The sequence below is a fragment of the Oncorhynchus tshawytscha genome, linkage group LG02 (assembly GCF_018296145.1).
Source record: "Oncorhynchus tshawytscha isolate Ot180627B linkage group LG02, Otsh_v2.0, whole genome shotgun sequence".
Lineage (NCBI taxonomy): Eukaryota > Metazoa > Chordata > Actinopteri > Salmoniformes > Salmonidae > Oncorhynchus > Oncorhynchus tshawytscha.
This window is the reverse complement of record NC_056430.1, coordinates 6,560,853-6,573,530: the sequence shown is the minus strand read 5'-3', so window position 1 is coordinate 6,573,530 and position 12,678 is coordinate 6,560,853.

Below are 12,678 nucleotides of genomic sequence, written 5' to 3'. Positions count from 1 at the left end.
TTGGGTAGAGTCCAGTGTGTTGGGTAGAGTCCAGTGTGTTGGGTAGAGTCCAGTGTGTAGATAGAGTCCAGTGTGTTGGGTAGAGTCCAGTGTGTTGGATAGAGTCCAGTGTGTTGGATAGAGTCCAGTGTGTAGATAGAGTCCAGTGTGTGTGTAGAGTCCAGTGTGTGTGTAGAGTCCAGTGTGTTGGGTAGAGTAGTGTGTTGGGTAGAGTAGTGTGTGGGTAGAGTCCAGTGTGTGTGTAGAGTCCAGTGTGTGGGGGTAGAGTCCAGTTTGTTGGGTAGAGTCCAGTGTGTGGGTAGAGTCCAGTGTGTAGATAGAGTCCAGTGTGTGGGTAGAGTCTAGTGTGTATGTAGAGTCCAGTGTGTTGGGTCGAGTCCAGTGTGTTGGGTCGAGTCCAGTGTGTGGGTAGAGTCCAGTGAGTTGGATAGATTCCAGTGTGTTGGGTAGAGTCCAGTGTGTGGGTAGAGTCCAGTGTGTAGATAGAGTCCAGTGTGTGGGTAGAGCCCAGTGTGTTGGGTAGAGTCCAGGGTGTTGGGTAGAGTCCAGTGTGTTGGGTAGAGTCCAGTGTGTTGGGTAGAGTCCAGTGTGTTGGGTAGAGTCCAGTGTGTTGGGTAGAGTCCAGTGTGTTGGGTAGAGTCCTGTGTGTTGGGTAGAGTCCAGTGTGTGGGTAGAGTCCAGTGTGTTGGGTAGAGTCCAGTGTGTTGGGTAGAGTCCAGTGTGTTGGGTCGAGTCCAGTGTGTGGGTAGAGTCCAGTGTGTTGGATAGAGTCCAGTGTGTTGGGTAGAGTCCAGTGTGTGGGTAGAGTCCAGTGTGTAGATAGAGTCCAGTGTGTTGGATAGAGTCCAGTGTGTAGGTAGAGTCCAGTGTGTGGGTAGAGCCCAGTGTGTTGGGTAGAGTCCAGTGTGTGGGTAGAGTCCAGTGTGTTGGGTAGAGTCCAGTGTGTTGGGTAGAGTCCAGTGTGTTGGGTAGAGTCCATTGTGTTGGGTATAGTCCAGTCTGTTGGGTAGAGTCCTGTGTGTTGGGTATAGTCCAGTGTGTTGGGTAGAGTCCAGTGTGTTGGGTAGAGTCCAGTGTGTTGGGTAGAGTCCAGTGTGTGGGTGGAGTCCAGTGTGTTGGGTAGAGTCCAGTTTGTTGGGTATTGTCCAGTGTGTTGGGTAGAGTCCAGTGTGTTGGGTAGAGTCCAGTGTGTAGATAGAGTCCAGTGTGTGTGTTAGAGTCCAGTGTGTGGGTAGAGTCCAGTGTGTTGGGGAGAGTAGTGTGTTGGGTAGAGTAGTGTGTGGGTAGAGTCCAGTGTGTGGGTAGAGTCCAGTGTGTTGGGTAGAGTCCAGTGTGTTGGGTAGAGTCCAGTGTGTGGGGGTAGAGTCCAGTGTGTTGGGTAGAGTCCAGTGTGTGGGTAGAGTCCAGTGTGTAGATAGAGTCCAGTGTGTTGGGTAGAGTCCAGTGTGTTGGATAGAGTCCAGTGTGTTGGATAGAGTCCAGTGTGTGTGTAGAGTCCAGTGTGTGTGTAGAGTCCAGTGTGTTGGGTAGAGTAGTGTGTTGGGTAGAGTAGTGTGTGGGTAGAGTCCAGTGTGTGTGTAGAGTCCAGTGTGTGGGGTAGAGTAGTGTGTTGGGTAGAGTAGTGTGTGGGTAGAGACCAGTGTGTGTGTAGAGTCCAGTGTGTGGGGGTAGAGTCCAGTTTGTTGGGTATCCAGTGTGTTGGGTAGAGTCCAGTGTGTTGGGTAGAGTCCAGTGTGTAGATAGAGTCCAGTGTGTGTGTTAGAGTCCAGTGTGTGGGTAGAGTCCAGTGTGTGGGGGTAGAGTCCAGTTTGTTGGGTCGAGTCCAGTGTGTGGGTAGAGTCCAGTGTGTTGGGTAGAGTCCAGTGTGGGGTAGAGTCCAGTGTGTTGGGTAGATTCCAGTGTGTAGATAGAGTCCAGTGTGTGGGTAGAGTCCAGTGTGTTGGGTAGTGTCCAGTGTGTAGATAGAGTCCAGTGTGTTGGGTAGAGTCCAGTGTGTTGGATAGAGTCCAGTGTGTTGGATAGAGTCCAGTGTGTGTGTAGAGTCCAGTGTGTGTGTAGAGTCCAGTGTGTTGGGTAGAGTAGTGTGTTGGGTAGAGTCCAGTGTGTGGGTAGAGTCCAGTGTGTGTGTAGAGTCCAGTGTGTGGGGGTAGAGTAGTGTGTTGGGTAGAGTCCAGTGTGTGGGTAGAGTCCAGTGTGTTGGGTAGAGTCCAGTGTGTGGGGTAGAGTCCAGTGTGTGTGTAGAGTCCAGTGTGTGTGTAGAGTCCAGTGTGTTGGGTAGAGTAGTGTGTTGGGTAGAGTAGTGTGTGGGTAGAGTCCAGTGTGTGTGTAGAGTCCAGTGTGTGGGGGTAGAGTCCAGTTTGTTGGGTAGAGTCCAGTGTGTGTGTAGAGTCCAGTGTGTAGATAGAGTCCAGTGTGTGGGTAGAGTCTAGTGTGTATGTAGAGTCCAGTGTGTTGGGTCGAGTCCAGTGTGTTGGGTCGAGTCCAGTGTGTGGGTAGAGTCCAGTGAGTTGGATAGATTCCAGTGTGTTGGGTAGAGTCCAGTGTGTGGGTAGAGTCCAGTGTGTAGATAGAGTCCAGTGTGTGGGTAGAGCCCAGTGTGTTGGGTAGAGTCCAGGTGTTGGGTAGAGTCCAGTGTGTTGGGTAGAGTCCAGTGTGTTGGGTAGAGTCCAGTGTGTTGGGTAGAGTCCAGTGTGTTGGGTAGAGTCCAGTGTGTTGGGTAGAGTCCTGTGTGTTGGGTAGAGTCCAGTGTGTGGGTAGAGTCCAGTGTGTTGGGTAGAGTCCAGTGTGTTGGGTAGAGTCCAGTGTGTTGGGTCGAGTCCAGTGTGTGGGTAGAGTCCAGTGTGTTGGATAGAGTCCAGTGTGTTGGGTAGAGTCCAGTGTGTAGGTAGAGTCCAGTGTGTGGGTAGAGCCCAGTGTGTTGGGTAGAGTCCAGTGTGTGGGTAGAGTCCAGTGTGTTGGGTAGAGTCCAGTGTGTTGGGTAGAGTCCAGTGTGTTGGGTAGAGTCCATTGTGTTGGGTATAGTCCAGTCTGTTGGGTAGAGTCCTGTGTGTTGGGTATAGTCCAGTGTGTTGGGTAGAGTCCAGTGTGTTGGGTAGAGTCCAGTGTGTTGGGTAGAGTCCAGTGTGTGGGTGGAGTCCAGTGTGTTGGGTAGAGTCCAGTTTGTTGGGTATTGTCCAGTGTGTTGGGTAGAGTCCAGTGTGTTGGGTAGAGTCCAGTGTGTAGATAGAGTCCAGTGTGTGTGTTAGAGTCCAGTGTGTGGGTAGAGTCCAGTGTGTTGGGTAGAGTAGTGTGTTGGGTAGAGTAGTGTGTGGGTAGAGTCCAGTGTGTGTGTAGAGTCCAGTGTGTGGGTAGAGTCCAGTGTGTTGGGTAGAGTCCAGTGTGTGGGGTAGAGTCCAGTGTGTTGGGTAGAGTCCAGTGTGTGGGTAGAGTCCAGTGTGTAGATAGAGTCCAGTGTGTTGGGTAGAGTCCAGTGTGTTGGATAGAGTCCAGTGTGTTGGATAGAGTCCAGTGTGTGTGTAGAGTCCAGTGTGTGTGTAGAGTCCAGTGTGTTGGGTAGAGTAGTGTGTTGGGTAGAGTAGTGTGTGGGTAGAGTCCAGTGTGTGTGTAGAGTCCAGTGTGTGGGGGTAGAGTCCAGTGTGTTGGGTAGAGTCCAGTGTGTGGGTAGAGACCAGTGTGTGTGTAGAGTCCAGTGTGTGGGGGTAGAGTCCAGTTTGTTGGGTAGAGTCCAGTGTGTGGGTAGAGTCCAGTGTGTTGGGTAGAGTCCAGTGTGTGGGGTAGAGTCCAGTGTGTGTGTAGAGTCCAGTGTGTGTGTAGAGTCCAGTGTGTTGGGTAGAGTCCAGTGTGTTGGGTAGAGTCCAGTGTGTGGGTAGAGTCCAGTGTGTGTGTAGAGTCCAGTGTGTGGGGGTAGAGTCCAGTTTGTTGGGTAGAGTCCAGTGTGTGGGTAGAGTCCAGTGTGTTGGGTAGAGTCCAGTGTGTTGGGTAGAGTCCTGTGTGTTGGGTAGAGTCCAGTGTGTGGGTAGAGTCCAGTGTGTTGGGTAGAGTCCAGTGTGTTGGGTAGAGTCCAGTGTGTTGGGTAGAGTCCAGTGTGTGGGTAGAGTCCAGTGTGTTGGATAGAGTCCAGTGTGTTGGGTAGAGTCCAGTGTGTAGGTAGAGTCCAGTGTGTGGGTAGAGCCCAGTGTGTTGGGTAGAGTCCAGTGTGTGGGTAGAGTCCAGTGTGTTGGGTAGAGTCCAGTGTGTTGGGTAGAGTCCAGTGTGTTGGGTAGAGTCCAGTGTGTTGGGTAGAGTCCAGTGTGTGGGTAGAGTCCAGTGTGTTGGATAGAGTCCAGTGTGTTGGGTAGAGTCCAGTGTGTAGGTAGAGTCCAGTGTGTGGGTAGAGCCCAGTGTGTTGGGTAGAGTCCAGTGTGTGGGTAGAGTCCAGTGTGTTGGGTAGAGTCCAGTGTGTTGGGTAGAGTCCAGTGTGTTGGGTAGAGTCCATTGTGTTGGGTATAGTCCAGTCTGTTGGGTAGAGTCCTGTGTGTTGGGTAGAGTCCAGTGTGTTGGGTAGAGTCCAGTGTGTTGGGTAGAGTCCAGTGTGTTGGGTAGAGTCCAGTGTGTGGGTGGAGTCCAGTGTGTTGGGTAGAGTCCAGTTTGTTGGGTATTGTCCAGTGTGTTGGGTAGAGTCCAGTGTGTTGGGTAGAGTCCAGTGTGTAGATAGAGTCCAGTGTGTGTGTAGAGTCCAGTGTGTGGGTAGAGTCCAGTGTGTTGGGTAGAGTAGTGTGTTGGGTAGAGTGTGTGTGGGTAGAGTCCAGTGTGTGTGTAGAGTCCAGTGTGTGGGTAGAGTCCAGTGTGTTGGGTAGAGTCCAGTGTGTGGGGTAGAGTCCAGTGTGTTGGGTAGAGTCCAGTGTGTGGGTAGAGTCCAGTGTGTAGATAGAGTCCAGTGTGTTGGGTAGAGTCCAGTGTGTTGGATAGAGTCCAGTGTGTTGGATAGAGTCCAGTGTGTGTGTAGAGTCCAGTGTGTGTGTAGAGTCCAGTGTGTTGGGTAGAGTAGTGTGTTGGGTAGAGTGTGTGTGGGTAGAGTCCAGTGTGTGTGTAGAGTCCAGTGTGTGGGGGTAGAGTCCAGTGTGTTGGGTAGAGTCCAGTGTGTGGGTAGAGACCAGTGTGTGGTAGAGTCCAGTGTGTGGGGGTAGAGTCCAGTTTGTTGGGTAGAGTCCAGTGTGTGGGTAGAGTCCAGTGTGTTGGGTAGAGTCCAGTGTGTGGGTAGAGTCCAGTGTGTGTGTAGAGTCCAGTGTGTGTGTAGAGTCCAGTGTGTTGGGTAGAGTAGTGTGTTGGGTAGAGTAGTGTGTGGGTAGAGTCCAGTGTGTGTGTAGAGTCCAGTGTGTGGGGGTAGAGTCCAGTTTGTTGGGTAGAGTCCAGTGTGTGGGTAGAGTCCAGTGTGTTGGGTAGAGTCCAGTGTGTTGGTAGAGTCCAGTGTGTTGGGTAGAGTCCAGTGTGTAGATAGAGTCCAGTGTGTGGGTAGAGTCCAGTGTGTTGGGTAGAGTCCAGTGTGTAGATAGAGTCCAGTGTGTTGGGTAGAGTCCAGTGTGTTGGATAGAGTCCAGTGTGTTGGATAGAGTCCAGTGTGTGTGTAGAGTCCAGTGTGTGTGTAGAGTCCAGTGTGTTGGGTAGAGTAGTGTGTTGGGTAGAGTAGTGTGTGGGTAGAGTCCAGTGTGTGTGTAGAGTCCAGTGTGTGGGGGTAGAGTCCAGTGTGTTGGGTAGAGCCCAGTGTGTGGGTAGAGTCCAGTGTGTTGGGTAGAGTCCAGTGTGTGGGGTAGAGTCCAGTGTGTTGGGTAGAGTCCAGTGTGTTGGGTAGATTCCAGTGTGTAGATAGAGTCCAGTGTGTGGGTAGAGTCCAGTGTGTTGGGTAGAGTCCAGTGTGTAGATAGAGTCCAGTGTGTGGGTAGAGTCTAGTGTGTATGTAGAGTCCAGTGTGTTGGGTCGAGTCCAGTGTGTTGGGTCGAGTCCAGTGTGTGGGTAGAGTCCAGTGAGTTGGATAGAGTCCAGTGTGTTGGGTAGAGTCCAGTGTGTGGGTAGAGTCCAGTGTGTAGGTAGAGTCCAGTGTGTGGGTAGAGCCCAGTGTGTTGGGTAGAGCCCAGTGTGTTGGGTAGAGTCCAGTGTGTTGGGTAGAGTCCAGTGTGTTGGGTAGAGTCCAGTGTGTTGGGTAGAGTCCAGTGTGTTGGGTAGAGTCCAGTGTGTTGGGTAGAGTCCAGTGTGTTGGGTAGAGTCCAGTGTGTTGGGTAGAGTCCAGTGTGTTGGGTAGAGTCCAGTGTGTTGGGTAGAGTCCAGTGTGTTGGGTAGAGTCCAGTGTGTTGGGTAGAGTCCAGTGTGTTGGGTAGAGTCCAGTGTGTTGGGTAGAGTCCAGTGTGTTGGGTAGAGTCCAGTGTGTGGGTAGAGTCCAGTGTGTGGGTAGAGTCCAGTGTGTTGGGTAGAGCCCAGTGTGTTGGGTAGAGTCCAGTGTGTTGGTAGAGTCCAGTGTGTTGGGTAGAGTCCAGTGTGTTGGGTAGAGTCCTGTGTGTTGGGTAGAGTCCAGTGTGTGGGTAGAGTCCAGTGTGTTGGGTAGAGTCCAGTGTGTTGGGTAGAGTCCAGTGTGTTGGGTCGAGTCCAGTGTGTGGGTAGAGTCCAGTGTGTTGGATAGAGTCCAGTGTGTTGGGTAGAGTCCAGTGTGTTGGGTAGAGTCCAGTGTGTTGGGTAGAGTCCAGTGTGTTGGGTAGAGTCCTGTGTGTTGGGTAGAGTCCAATGTGTTGGGTAGAGTCCAGTGTGTTGGGTAGAGTCCAGTGTGTTGGGTAGAGTCCAGTGTGTTGGGTAGAGTCCAGTTTGTTGGGTATTGTCCAGTGTGTTGGGTAGAGTCCAGTGTGTTGGGTAGAGTCCAGTGTGTAAATAGAGTCCCGTGTGTAAATAGAGTCCAGTGTGTAAATAGAGTCCAGTGTGTAGATAGAGTCCAGTGTGTAGATAGAGTCCAGTGTGTGTGTAGAGTCCAGTGTGTGGGTAGAGTCCAGTGTGTTGGGTAGAGTAGTGTGTTGGGTAGAGTAGTGTGTGGGTAGAGTCCAGTGTGTGTGTAGAGTCCAGTGTGTGGGTAGAGTCCAGTGTGTTGGGTAGAGTCCAGTCTGTGGGGGTAGAGTCCAGTGTGTTGGGTAGAGTCCAGTGTGTGGGTAGAGTCCAGTGTGTGTGTAGAGTGCAGTGTGTGGGGGTAGAGTCCAGTTTGTTGGGTAGAGTCCAGTGTGTGGGTAGAGTCCAGTGTGTTGGGTAGAGTCCAGTGTGTGGGGTAGAGTCCAGTGTGTTGGATAGAGTCCAGTGTGTTGGATAGAGTCCAGTGTGTTGGATAGAGTCCAGTGTGTAGATAGAGTCCAGTGTGTGTGTAGAGTCCAGTGTGTGTGTAGAGTCCAGTGTGTTGGGTAGAGTAGTGTGTTGGGTAGAGTAGTGTGTGGGTAGAGTCCAGTGTGTGTGTAGAGTCCAGTGTGTGGGGTAGAGTCCAGTTTGTTGGGTAGAGTCCAGTGTGTGGGTAGAGTCCAGTGTGTAGATAGAGTCCAGTGTGTGGGTAGAGTCTAGTGTGTATGTAGAGTCCAGTGTGTTGGGTCGAGTCCAGTGTGTTGGGTCGAGTCCAGTGTGTGGGTAGAGTCCAGTGAGTTGGATAGATTCCAGTGTGTTGGGTAGAGTCCAGTGTGTGGGTAGAGTCCAGTGTGTAGATAGAGTCCAGTGTGTGGGTAGAGCCCAGTGTGTTGGGTAGAGTCCAGGGTGTTGGGTAGAGTCCAGTGTGTTGGGTAGAGTCCAGTGTGTTGGGTAGAGTCCAGTGTGTTGGGTAGAGTCCAGTGTGTTGGGTAGAGTCCAGTGTGTAGATAGAGTCCAGTGTGTAGATAGAGTCCAGTGTGTGTGTAGAGTCCAGTGTGTGGGTAGAGTCCAGTGTGTTGGGTAGAGTAGTGTGTTGGGTAGAGTAGTGTGTGGGTAGAGTCCAGTGTGTGTGTAGAGTCCAGTGTGTGGGGGTAGAGTCCAGTGTGTTGGGTAGAGTCCAGTCTGTGGGGGTAGAGTCCAGTGTGTTGGGTAGAGTCCAGTGTGTGGGTAGAGTCCAGTGTGTGTGTAGAGTGCAGTGTGTGGGGGTAGAGTCCAGTTTGTTGGGTAGAGTCCAGTGTGTGGGTAGAGTCCAGTGTGTTGGGTAGAGTCCAGTGTGTGGGGTAGAGTCCAGTGTGTTGGGTAGAGTCCAGTGTGTTGGGTAGATTCCAGTGTGTAGATAGAGTCCAGTGTGTGGGTAGAGTCTAGTGTGTATGTAGAGTCCAGTGTGTTGGGTCGAATCCAGTGTGTTGGGTCGAGTCCAGTGTGTGGGTAGAGTCCAGTGAGTTGGATAGAGTCCAGTGTGTTGGGTAGAGCCCAGTGTGTGGGTAGAGTCCAGTGTGTAGAGTCCAGAGTCCAGTGTGTGGGTAGAGCCCAGTGTGTTGGGTAGAGTCCAGGGTGTTGGGTAGAGTCCAGTGTGTTGGGTAGAGTCCAGTGTGTTGGGTAGAGTCCAGTGTGTTGGGTAGAGTCCAGTGTGTGGGTAGAGTCCAGTGTGTTGGGTAGAGTCCAGTTTGTTGGGTAGAGTCCAGTGTGTTGGGTAGAGTCCAGTGTGTTGGGTAGAGTCCAGTGTGTTGGGTAGAGTCCAGTGTGTTGGGTAGAGTCCAGTGTGTTGGGTAGAGTCCAGTGTGTTGGGAGTCCAGTGTGTTGGGTAGAGTCCAGTGTGTTGGGTAGAGTCCAGTGTGTGGTGAGTCCAGTGTGTTGAGAGTCCAGTGTGTAGATAGAGTAGTAGTGTGTGGGTAGAGTCCAGTGTGTGTGTAGAGTCCAGTGTGTGGGGTAGAGTCCAGTGTGTTGGGTAGAGTCCAGTGTGTGGGTAGAGTCCAGTGTGTGGGTAGAGTCCAGTGTGTGGGTAGAGTCTAGTGTGTATGTAGAGTCCAGTGTGTTGGGTCGAGTCCAGTGTGTTGGGTCGAGTCCAGTGTGTGGGTAGAGTCCAGTGAGTTGGATAGATTCCAGTGTGTTGGGTAGAGTCCAGTGTGTGGGTAGAGTCCAGTGTGTAGATAGAGTCCAGTGTGTGGGTAGAGCCCAGTGTGTTGGGTAGAGTCCAGGGTGTTGGGTAGAGTCCAGTGTGTTGGGTGTGTTGAGTCCAGTGTGTTGGGTAGAGTCCAGTGTGTTGGGTAGAGTCCAGTGTGTTGGGTAGAGTCCAGTGTGTTGGGTAGAGTCCAGTGTGTTGGGTAGAGTCCAGTGTGTGGGTAGAGTCCAGTGTGTTGGGTAGAGTCCAGTGTGTTGGGTAGAGTCCAGTGTGTTGGGTCGAGTCCAGTGTGTGGGTAGAGTCCAGTGTGTTGGATAGAGTCCAGTGTGTTGGGTAGAGTCCAGTGTGTGGGTAGAGTCCAGTGTGTAGATAGAGTCCAGTGTGTTGGATAGAGTCCAGTGTGTAGGTAGAGTCCAGTGTGTGGGTAGAGCCCAGTGTGTTGGGTAGAGTCCAGTGTGTGGGTAGAGTCCAGTGTGTTGGGTAGAGTCCAGTGTGTTGGGTAGAGTCCAGTGTGTTGGGTAGAGTCCATTGTGTTGGGTATAGTCCAGTCTGTTGGGTAGAGTCCTGTGTGTTGGGTATAGTCCAGTGTGTTGGGTAGAGTCCAGTGTGTTGGGTAGAGTCCAGTGTGTTGGGTAGAGTCCAGTGTGTGGGTGGAGTCCAGTGTGTTGGGTAGAGTCCAGTTTGTTGGGTATTGTCCAGTGTGTTGGGTAGAGTCCAGTGTGTTGGGTAGAGTCCAGTGTGTAGATAGAGTCCAGTGTGTGTGTTAGAGTCCAGTGTGTGGGTAGAGTCCAGTGTGTTGGGTAGAGTAGTGTGTGGGTAGAGTCCAGTGTGTGGGTAGAGTCCAGTGTGTGGGTAGAGTCCAGTGTGTTGGGTAGAGTCCAGTGTGTTGGGTAGAGTCCAGTGTGTTGGGTAGAGTCCAGTGTGTGGGTAGAGTCCAGTGTGTAGATAGAGTCCAGTGTGTTGGGTAGAGTCCAGTGTGTTGGATAGAGTCCAGTGTGTTGGATAGAGTCCAGTGTGTGTGTAGAGTCCAGTGTGTGGGTAGAGTCCAGTGTGTTGGGTAGAGTCCAGTGTGTTGGGTAGAGTAGTGTGTGGGTAGAGTCCAGTGTGTGTGTAGAGTCCAGTGTGTGGGGGTAGAGTCCAGTGTGTTGGGTAGAGTCCAGTGTGTGGGTAGAGTCCAGTGTGTGTGTAGAGTCCAGTGTGTGGGGGGTAGAGTCCAGTGTGTTGGGTAGAGTCCAGTGTGTGGGTAGAGTCCAGTGTGTTGGGTAGAGTCCAGTGTGTGGGGTAGAGTCCAGTGTGTGGGTAGAGTCCAGTGTGTGGGTAGAGTCCAGTGTGTTGGGTAGAGTAGTGTGTTGGGTAGAGTCCAGTGTGTGGTAGAGTCCAGTGTGTGGGGGTAGAGTCCAGTTTGTTGGGTAGAGTCCAGTGTGTGGGTAGAGTCCAGTGTGTTGGGTAGAGTCCAGTGTGGGGGTAGAGTCCAGTGTGTTGGGTAGATTCCAGTGTGTAGATAGAGTCCAGTGTGTGGGTAGAGTCCAGTGTGTTGGGTAGAGTCCAGTGTGTAGATAGAGTCCAGTGTGTTGGGTAGAGTCCAGTGTGTTGGATAGAGTCCAGTGTGTTGGATAGAGTCCAGTGTGTGTGTAGAGTCCAGTGTGTGGGTAGAGTCCAGTGTGTTGGGTAGAGTCCAGTGTGTTGGGTAGAGTCCAGTGTGTGGGTAGAGTCCAGTGTGTGGGTAGAGTCCAGTGTGTGGGGTAGAGTAGTGTGTTGGGTAGAGTCCAGTGTGTGGGTAGAGTCCAGTGTGTTGGGTAGAGTCCAGTGTGTGGGGTAGAGTCCAGTGTGTGTGTAGAGTCCAGTGTGTTGGGTAGAGTCCAGTGTGTTGGGTAGAGTAGTGTGTTGGGTAGAGTAGTGTGTGGGTAGAGTCCAGTGTGTGTGTAGAGTCCAGTGTGTGGGGGTAGAGTCCAGTTTGTTGGGTAGAGTCCAGTGTGTGGGTAGAGTCCAGTGTGTAGATAGAGTCCAGTGTGTGGGTAGAGTCCAGTGTGTTGTAGAGTCCAGTGTGTTGGGTCCAGTGTGTTGGGTAGAGTCCAGTGTGTGGGTAGAGTCCAGTGTGTTGGATAGAGTCCAGTGTGTTGGGTAGAGTCCAGTGTGTGGGTAGAGTCCAGTGTGTAGATAGAGTCCAGTGTGTGGGTAGAGCCCAGTGTGTTGGGTAGAGTCCAGGGTGTTGGGTAGAGTCCAGTGTGTTGGGTAGAGTCCAGTGTGTTGGGTAGAGTCCAGTGTGTTGGGTAGAGTCCAGTGTGTTGGGTAGAGTCCAGTGTGTTGGGTAGAGTCCTGTGTGTTGGGTAGAGTCCAGTGTGTGGGTAGAGTCCAGTGTGTTGGGTAGAGTCCAGTGTGTTGGGTAGAGTCCAGTGTGTTGGGTAGAGTCCAGTGTGTGGGTAGAGTCCAGTGTGTTGGATAGAGTCCAGTGTGTTGGGTAGAGTCCAGTGTGTAGGTAGAGTCCAGTGTGTGGGTAGAGCCCAGTGTGTTGGGTAGAGTCCAGTGTGTGGGTAGAGTCCAGTGTGTTGGGTAGAGTCCAGTGTGTTGGGTAGAGTCCAGTGTGTTGGGTAGAGTCCATTGTGTTGGGTATAGTCCAGTCTGTTGGGTAGAGTCCTGTGTGTTGGGTAGAGTCCAGTGTGTTGGGTAGAGTCCAGTGTGTTGGGTAGAGTCCAGTGTGTTGGGTAGAGTCCAGTGTGTGGGTGGAGTCCAGTGTGTTGGGTAGAGTCCAGTTTGTTGGGTAGAGTCCAGTGTGTTGGGTAGAGTCCAGTGTGTTGGGTAGAGTCCAGTGTGTAGATAGAGTCCAGTGTGTGTGTTAGAGTCCAGTGTGTGGGTAGAGTCCAGTGTGTTGGGTAGAGTAGTGTGTTGGGTAGAGTAGTGTGTGGGTAGAGTCCAGTGTGTGTGTAGAGTCCAGTGTGTGGGTAGAGTCCAGTGTGTTGGGTAGAGTCCAGTGTGTGGGGTAGAGTCCAGTGTGTTGGGTAGAGTCCAGTGTGTGGGTAGAGTCCAGTGTGTAGATAGAGTCCAGTGTGTTGGGTAGAGTCCAGTGTGTTGGATAGAGTCCAGTGTGTGTGATAGAGTCCAGTGTGTGTGTAGAGTCCAGTGTGTTGGGTAGAGTCCAGTGTGTTGGGTAGTCCAGTGTGTGGGTAGAGTCCAGTGTGTGGGTAGAGTCCAGTGTGTGGGTAGAGTCCAGTGTGTGGGGTAGAGTCCAGTGTGTTGGGTAGAGTAGTGTGTGGGTAGAGACCAGTGTGTGTGTAGAGTCCAGTGTGTGGGGGTAGAGTCCAGTTTGTTGGGTAGAGTCCAGTGTGTGGGTAGAGTCCAGTGTGTTGGGTAGAGTCCAGTGTGTGGGGTAGAGTCCAGTGTGTGTGTAGAGTCCAGTGTGTGGGTAGAGTCCAGTGTGTTGGGTAGAGTAGTGTGTTGGGTAGAGTAGTGTGTGGGTAGAGTCCAGTGTGTGTGTAGAGTCCAGTGTGTGGGGGTAGAGTCCAGTTTGTTGGGTAGAGTCCAGTGTGTGGGTAGAGTCCAGTGTGTAGATAGAGTCCAGTGTGTGGGTAGAGTCCAGTGTGTTGTAGAGTCCAGTGTGTTGGGTAGAGTCCAGTGTGTTGGGTAGAGTCCAGTGTGTGGGTAGAGTCCAGTGTGTTGGG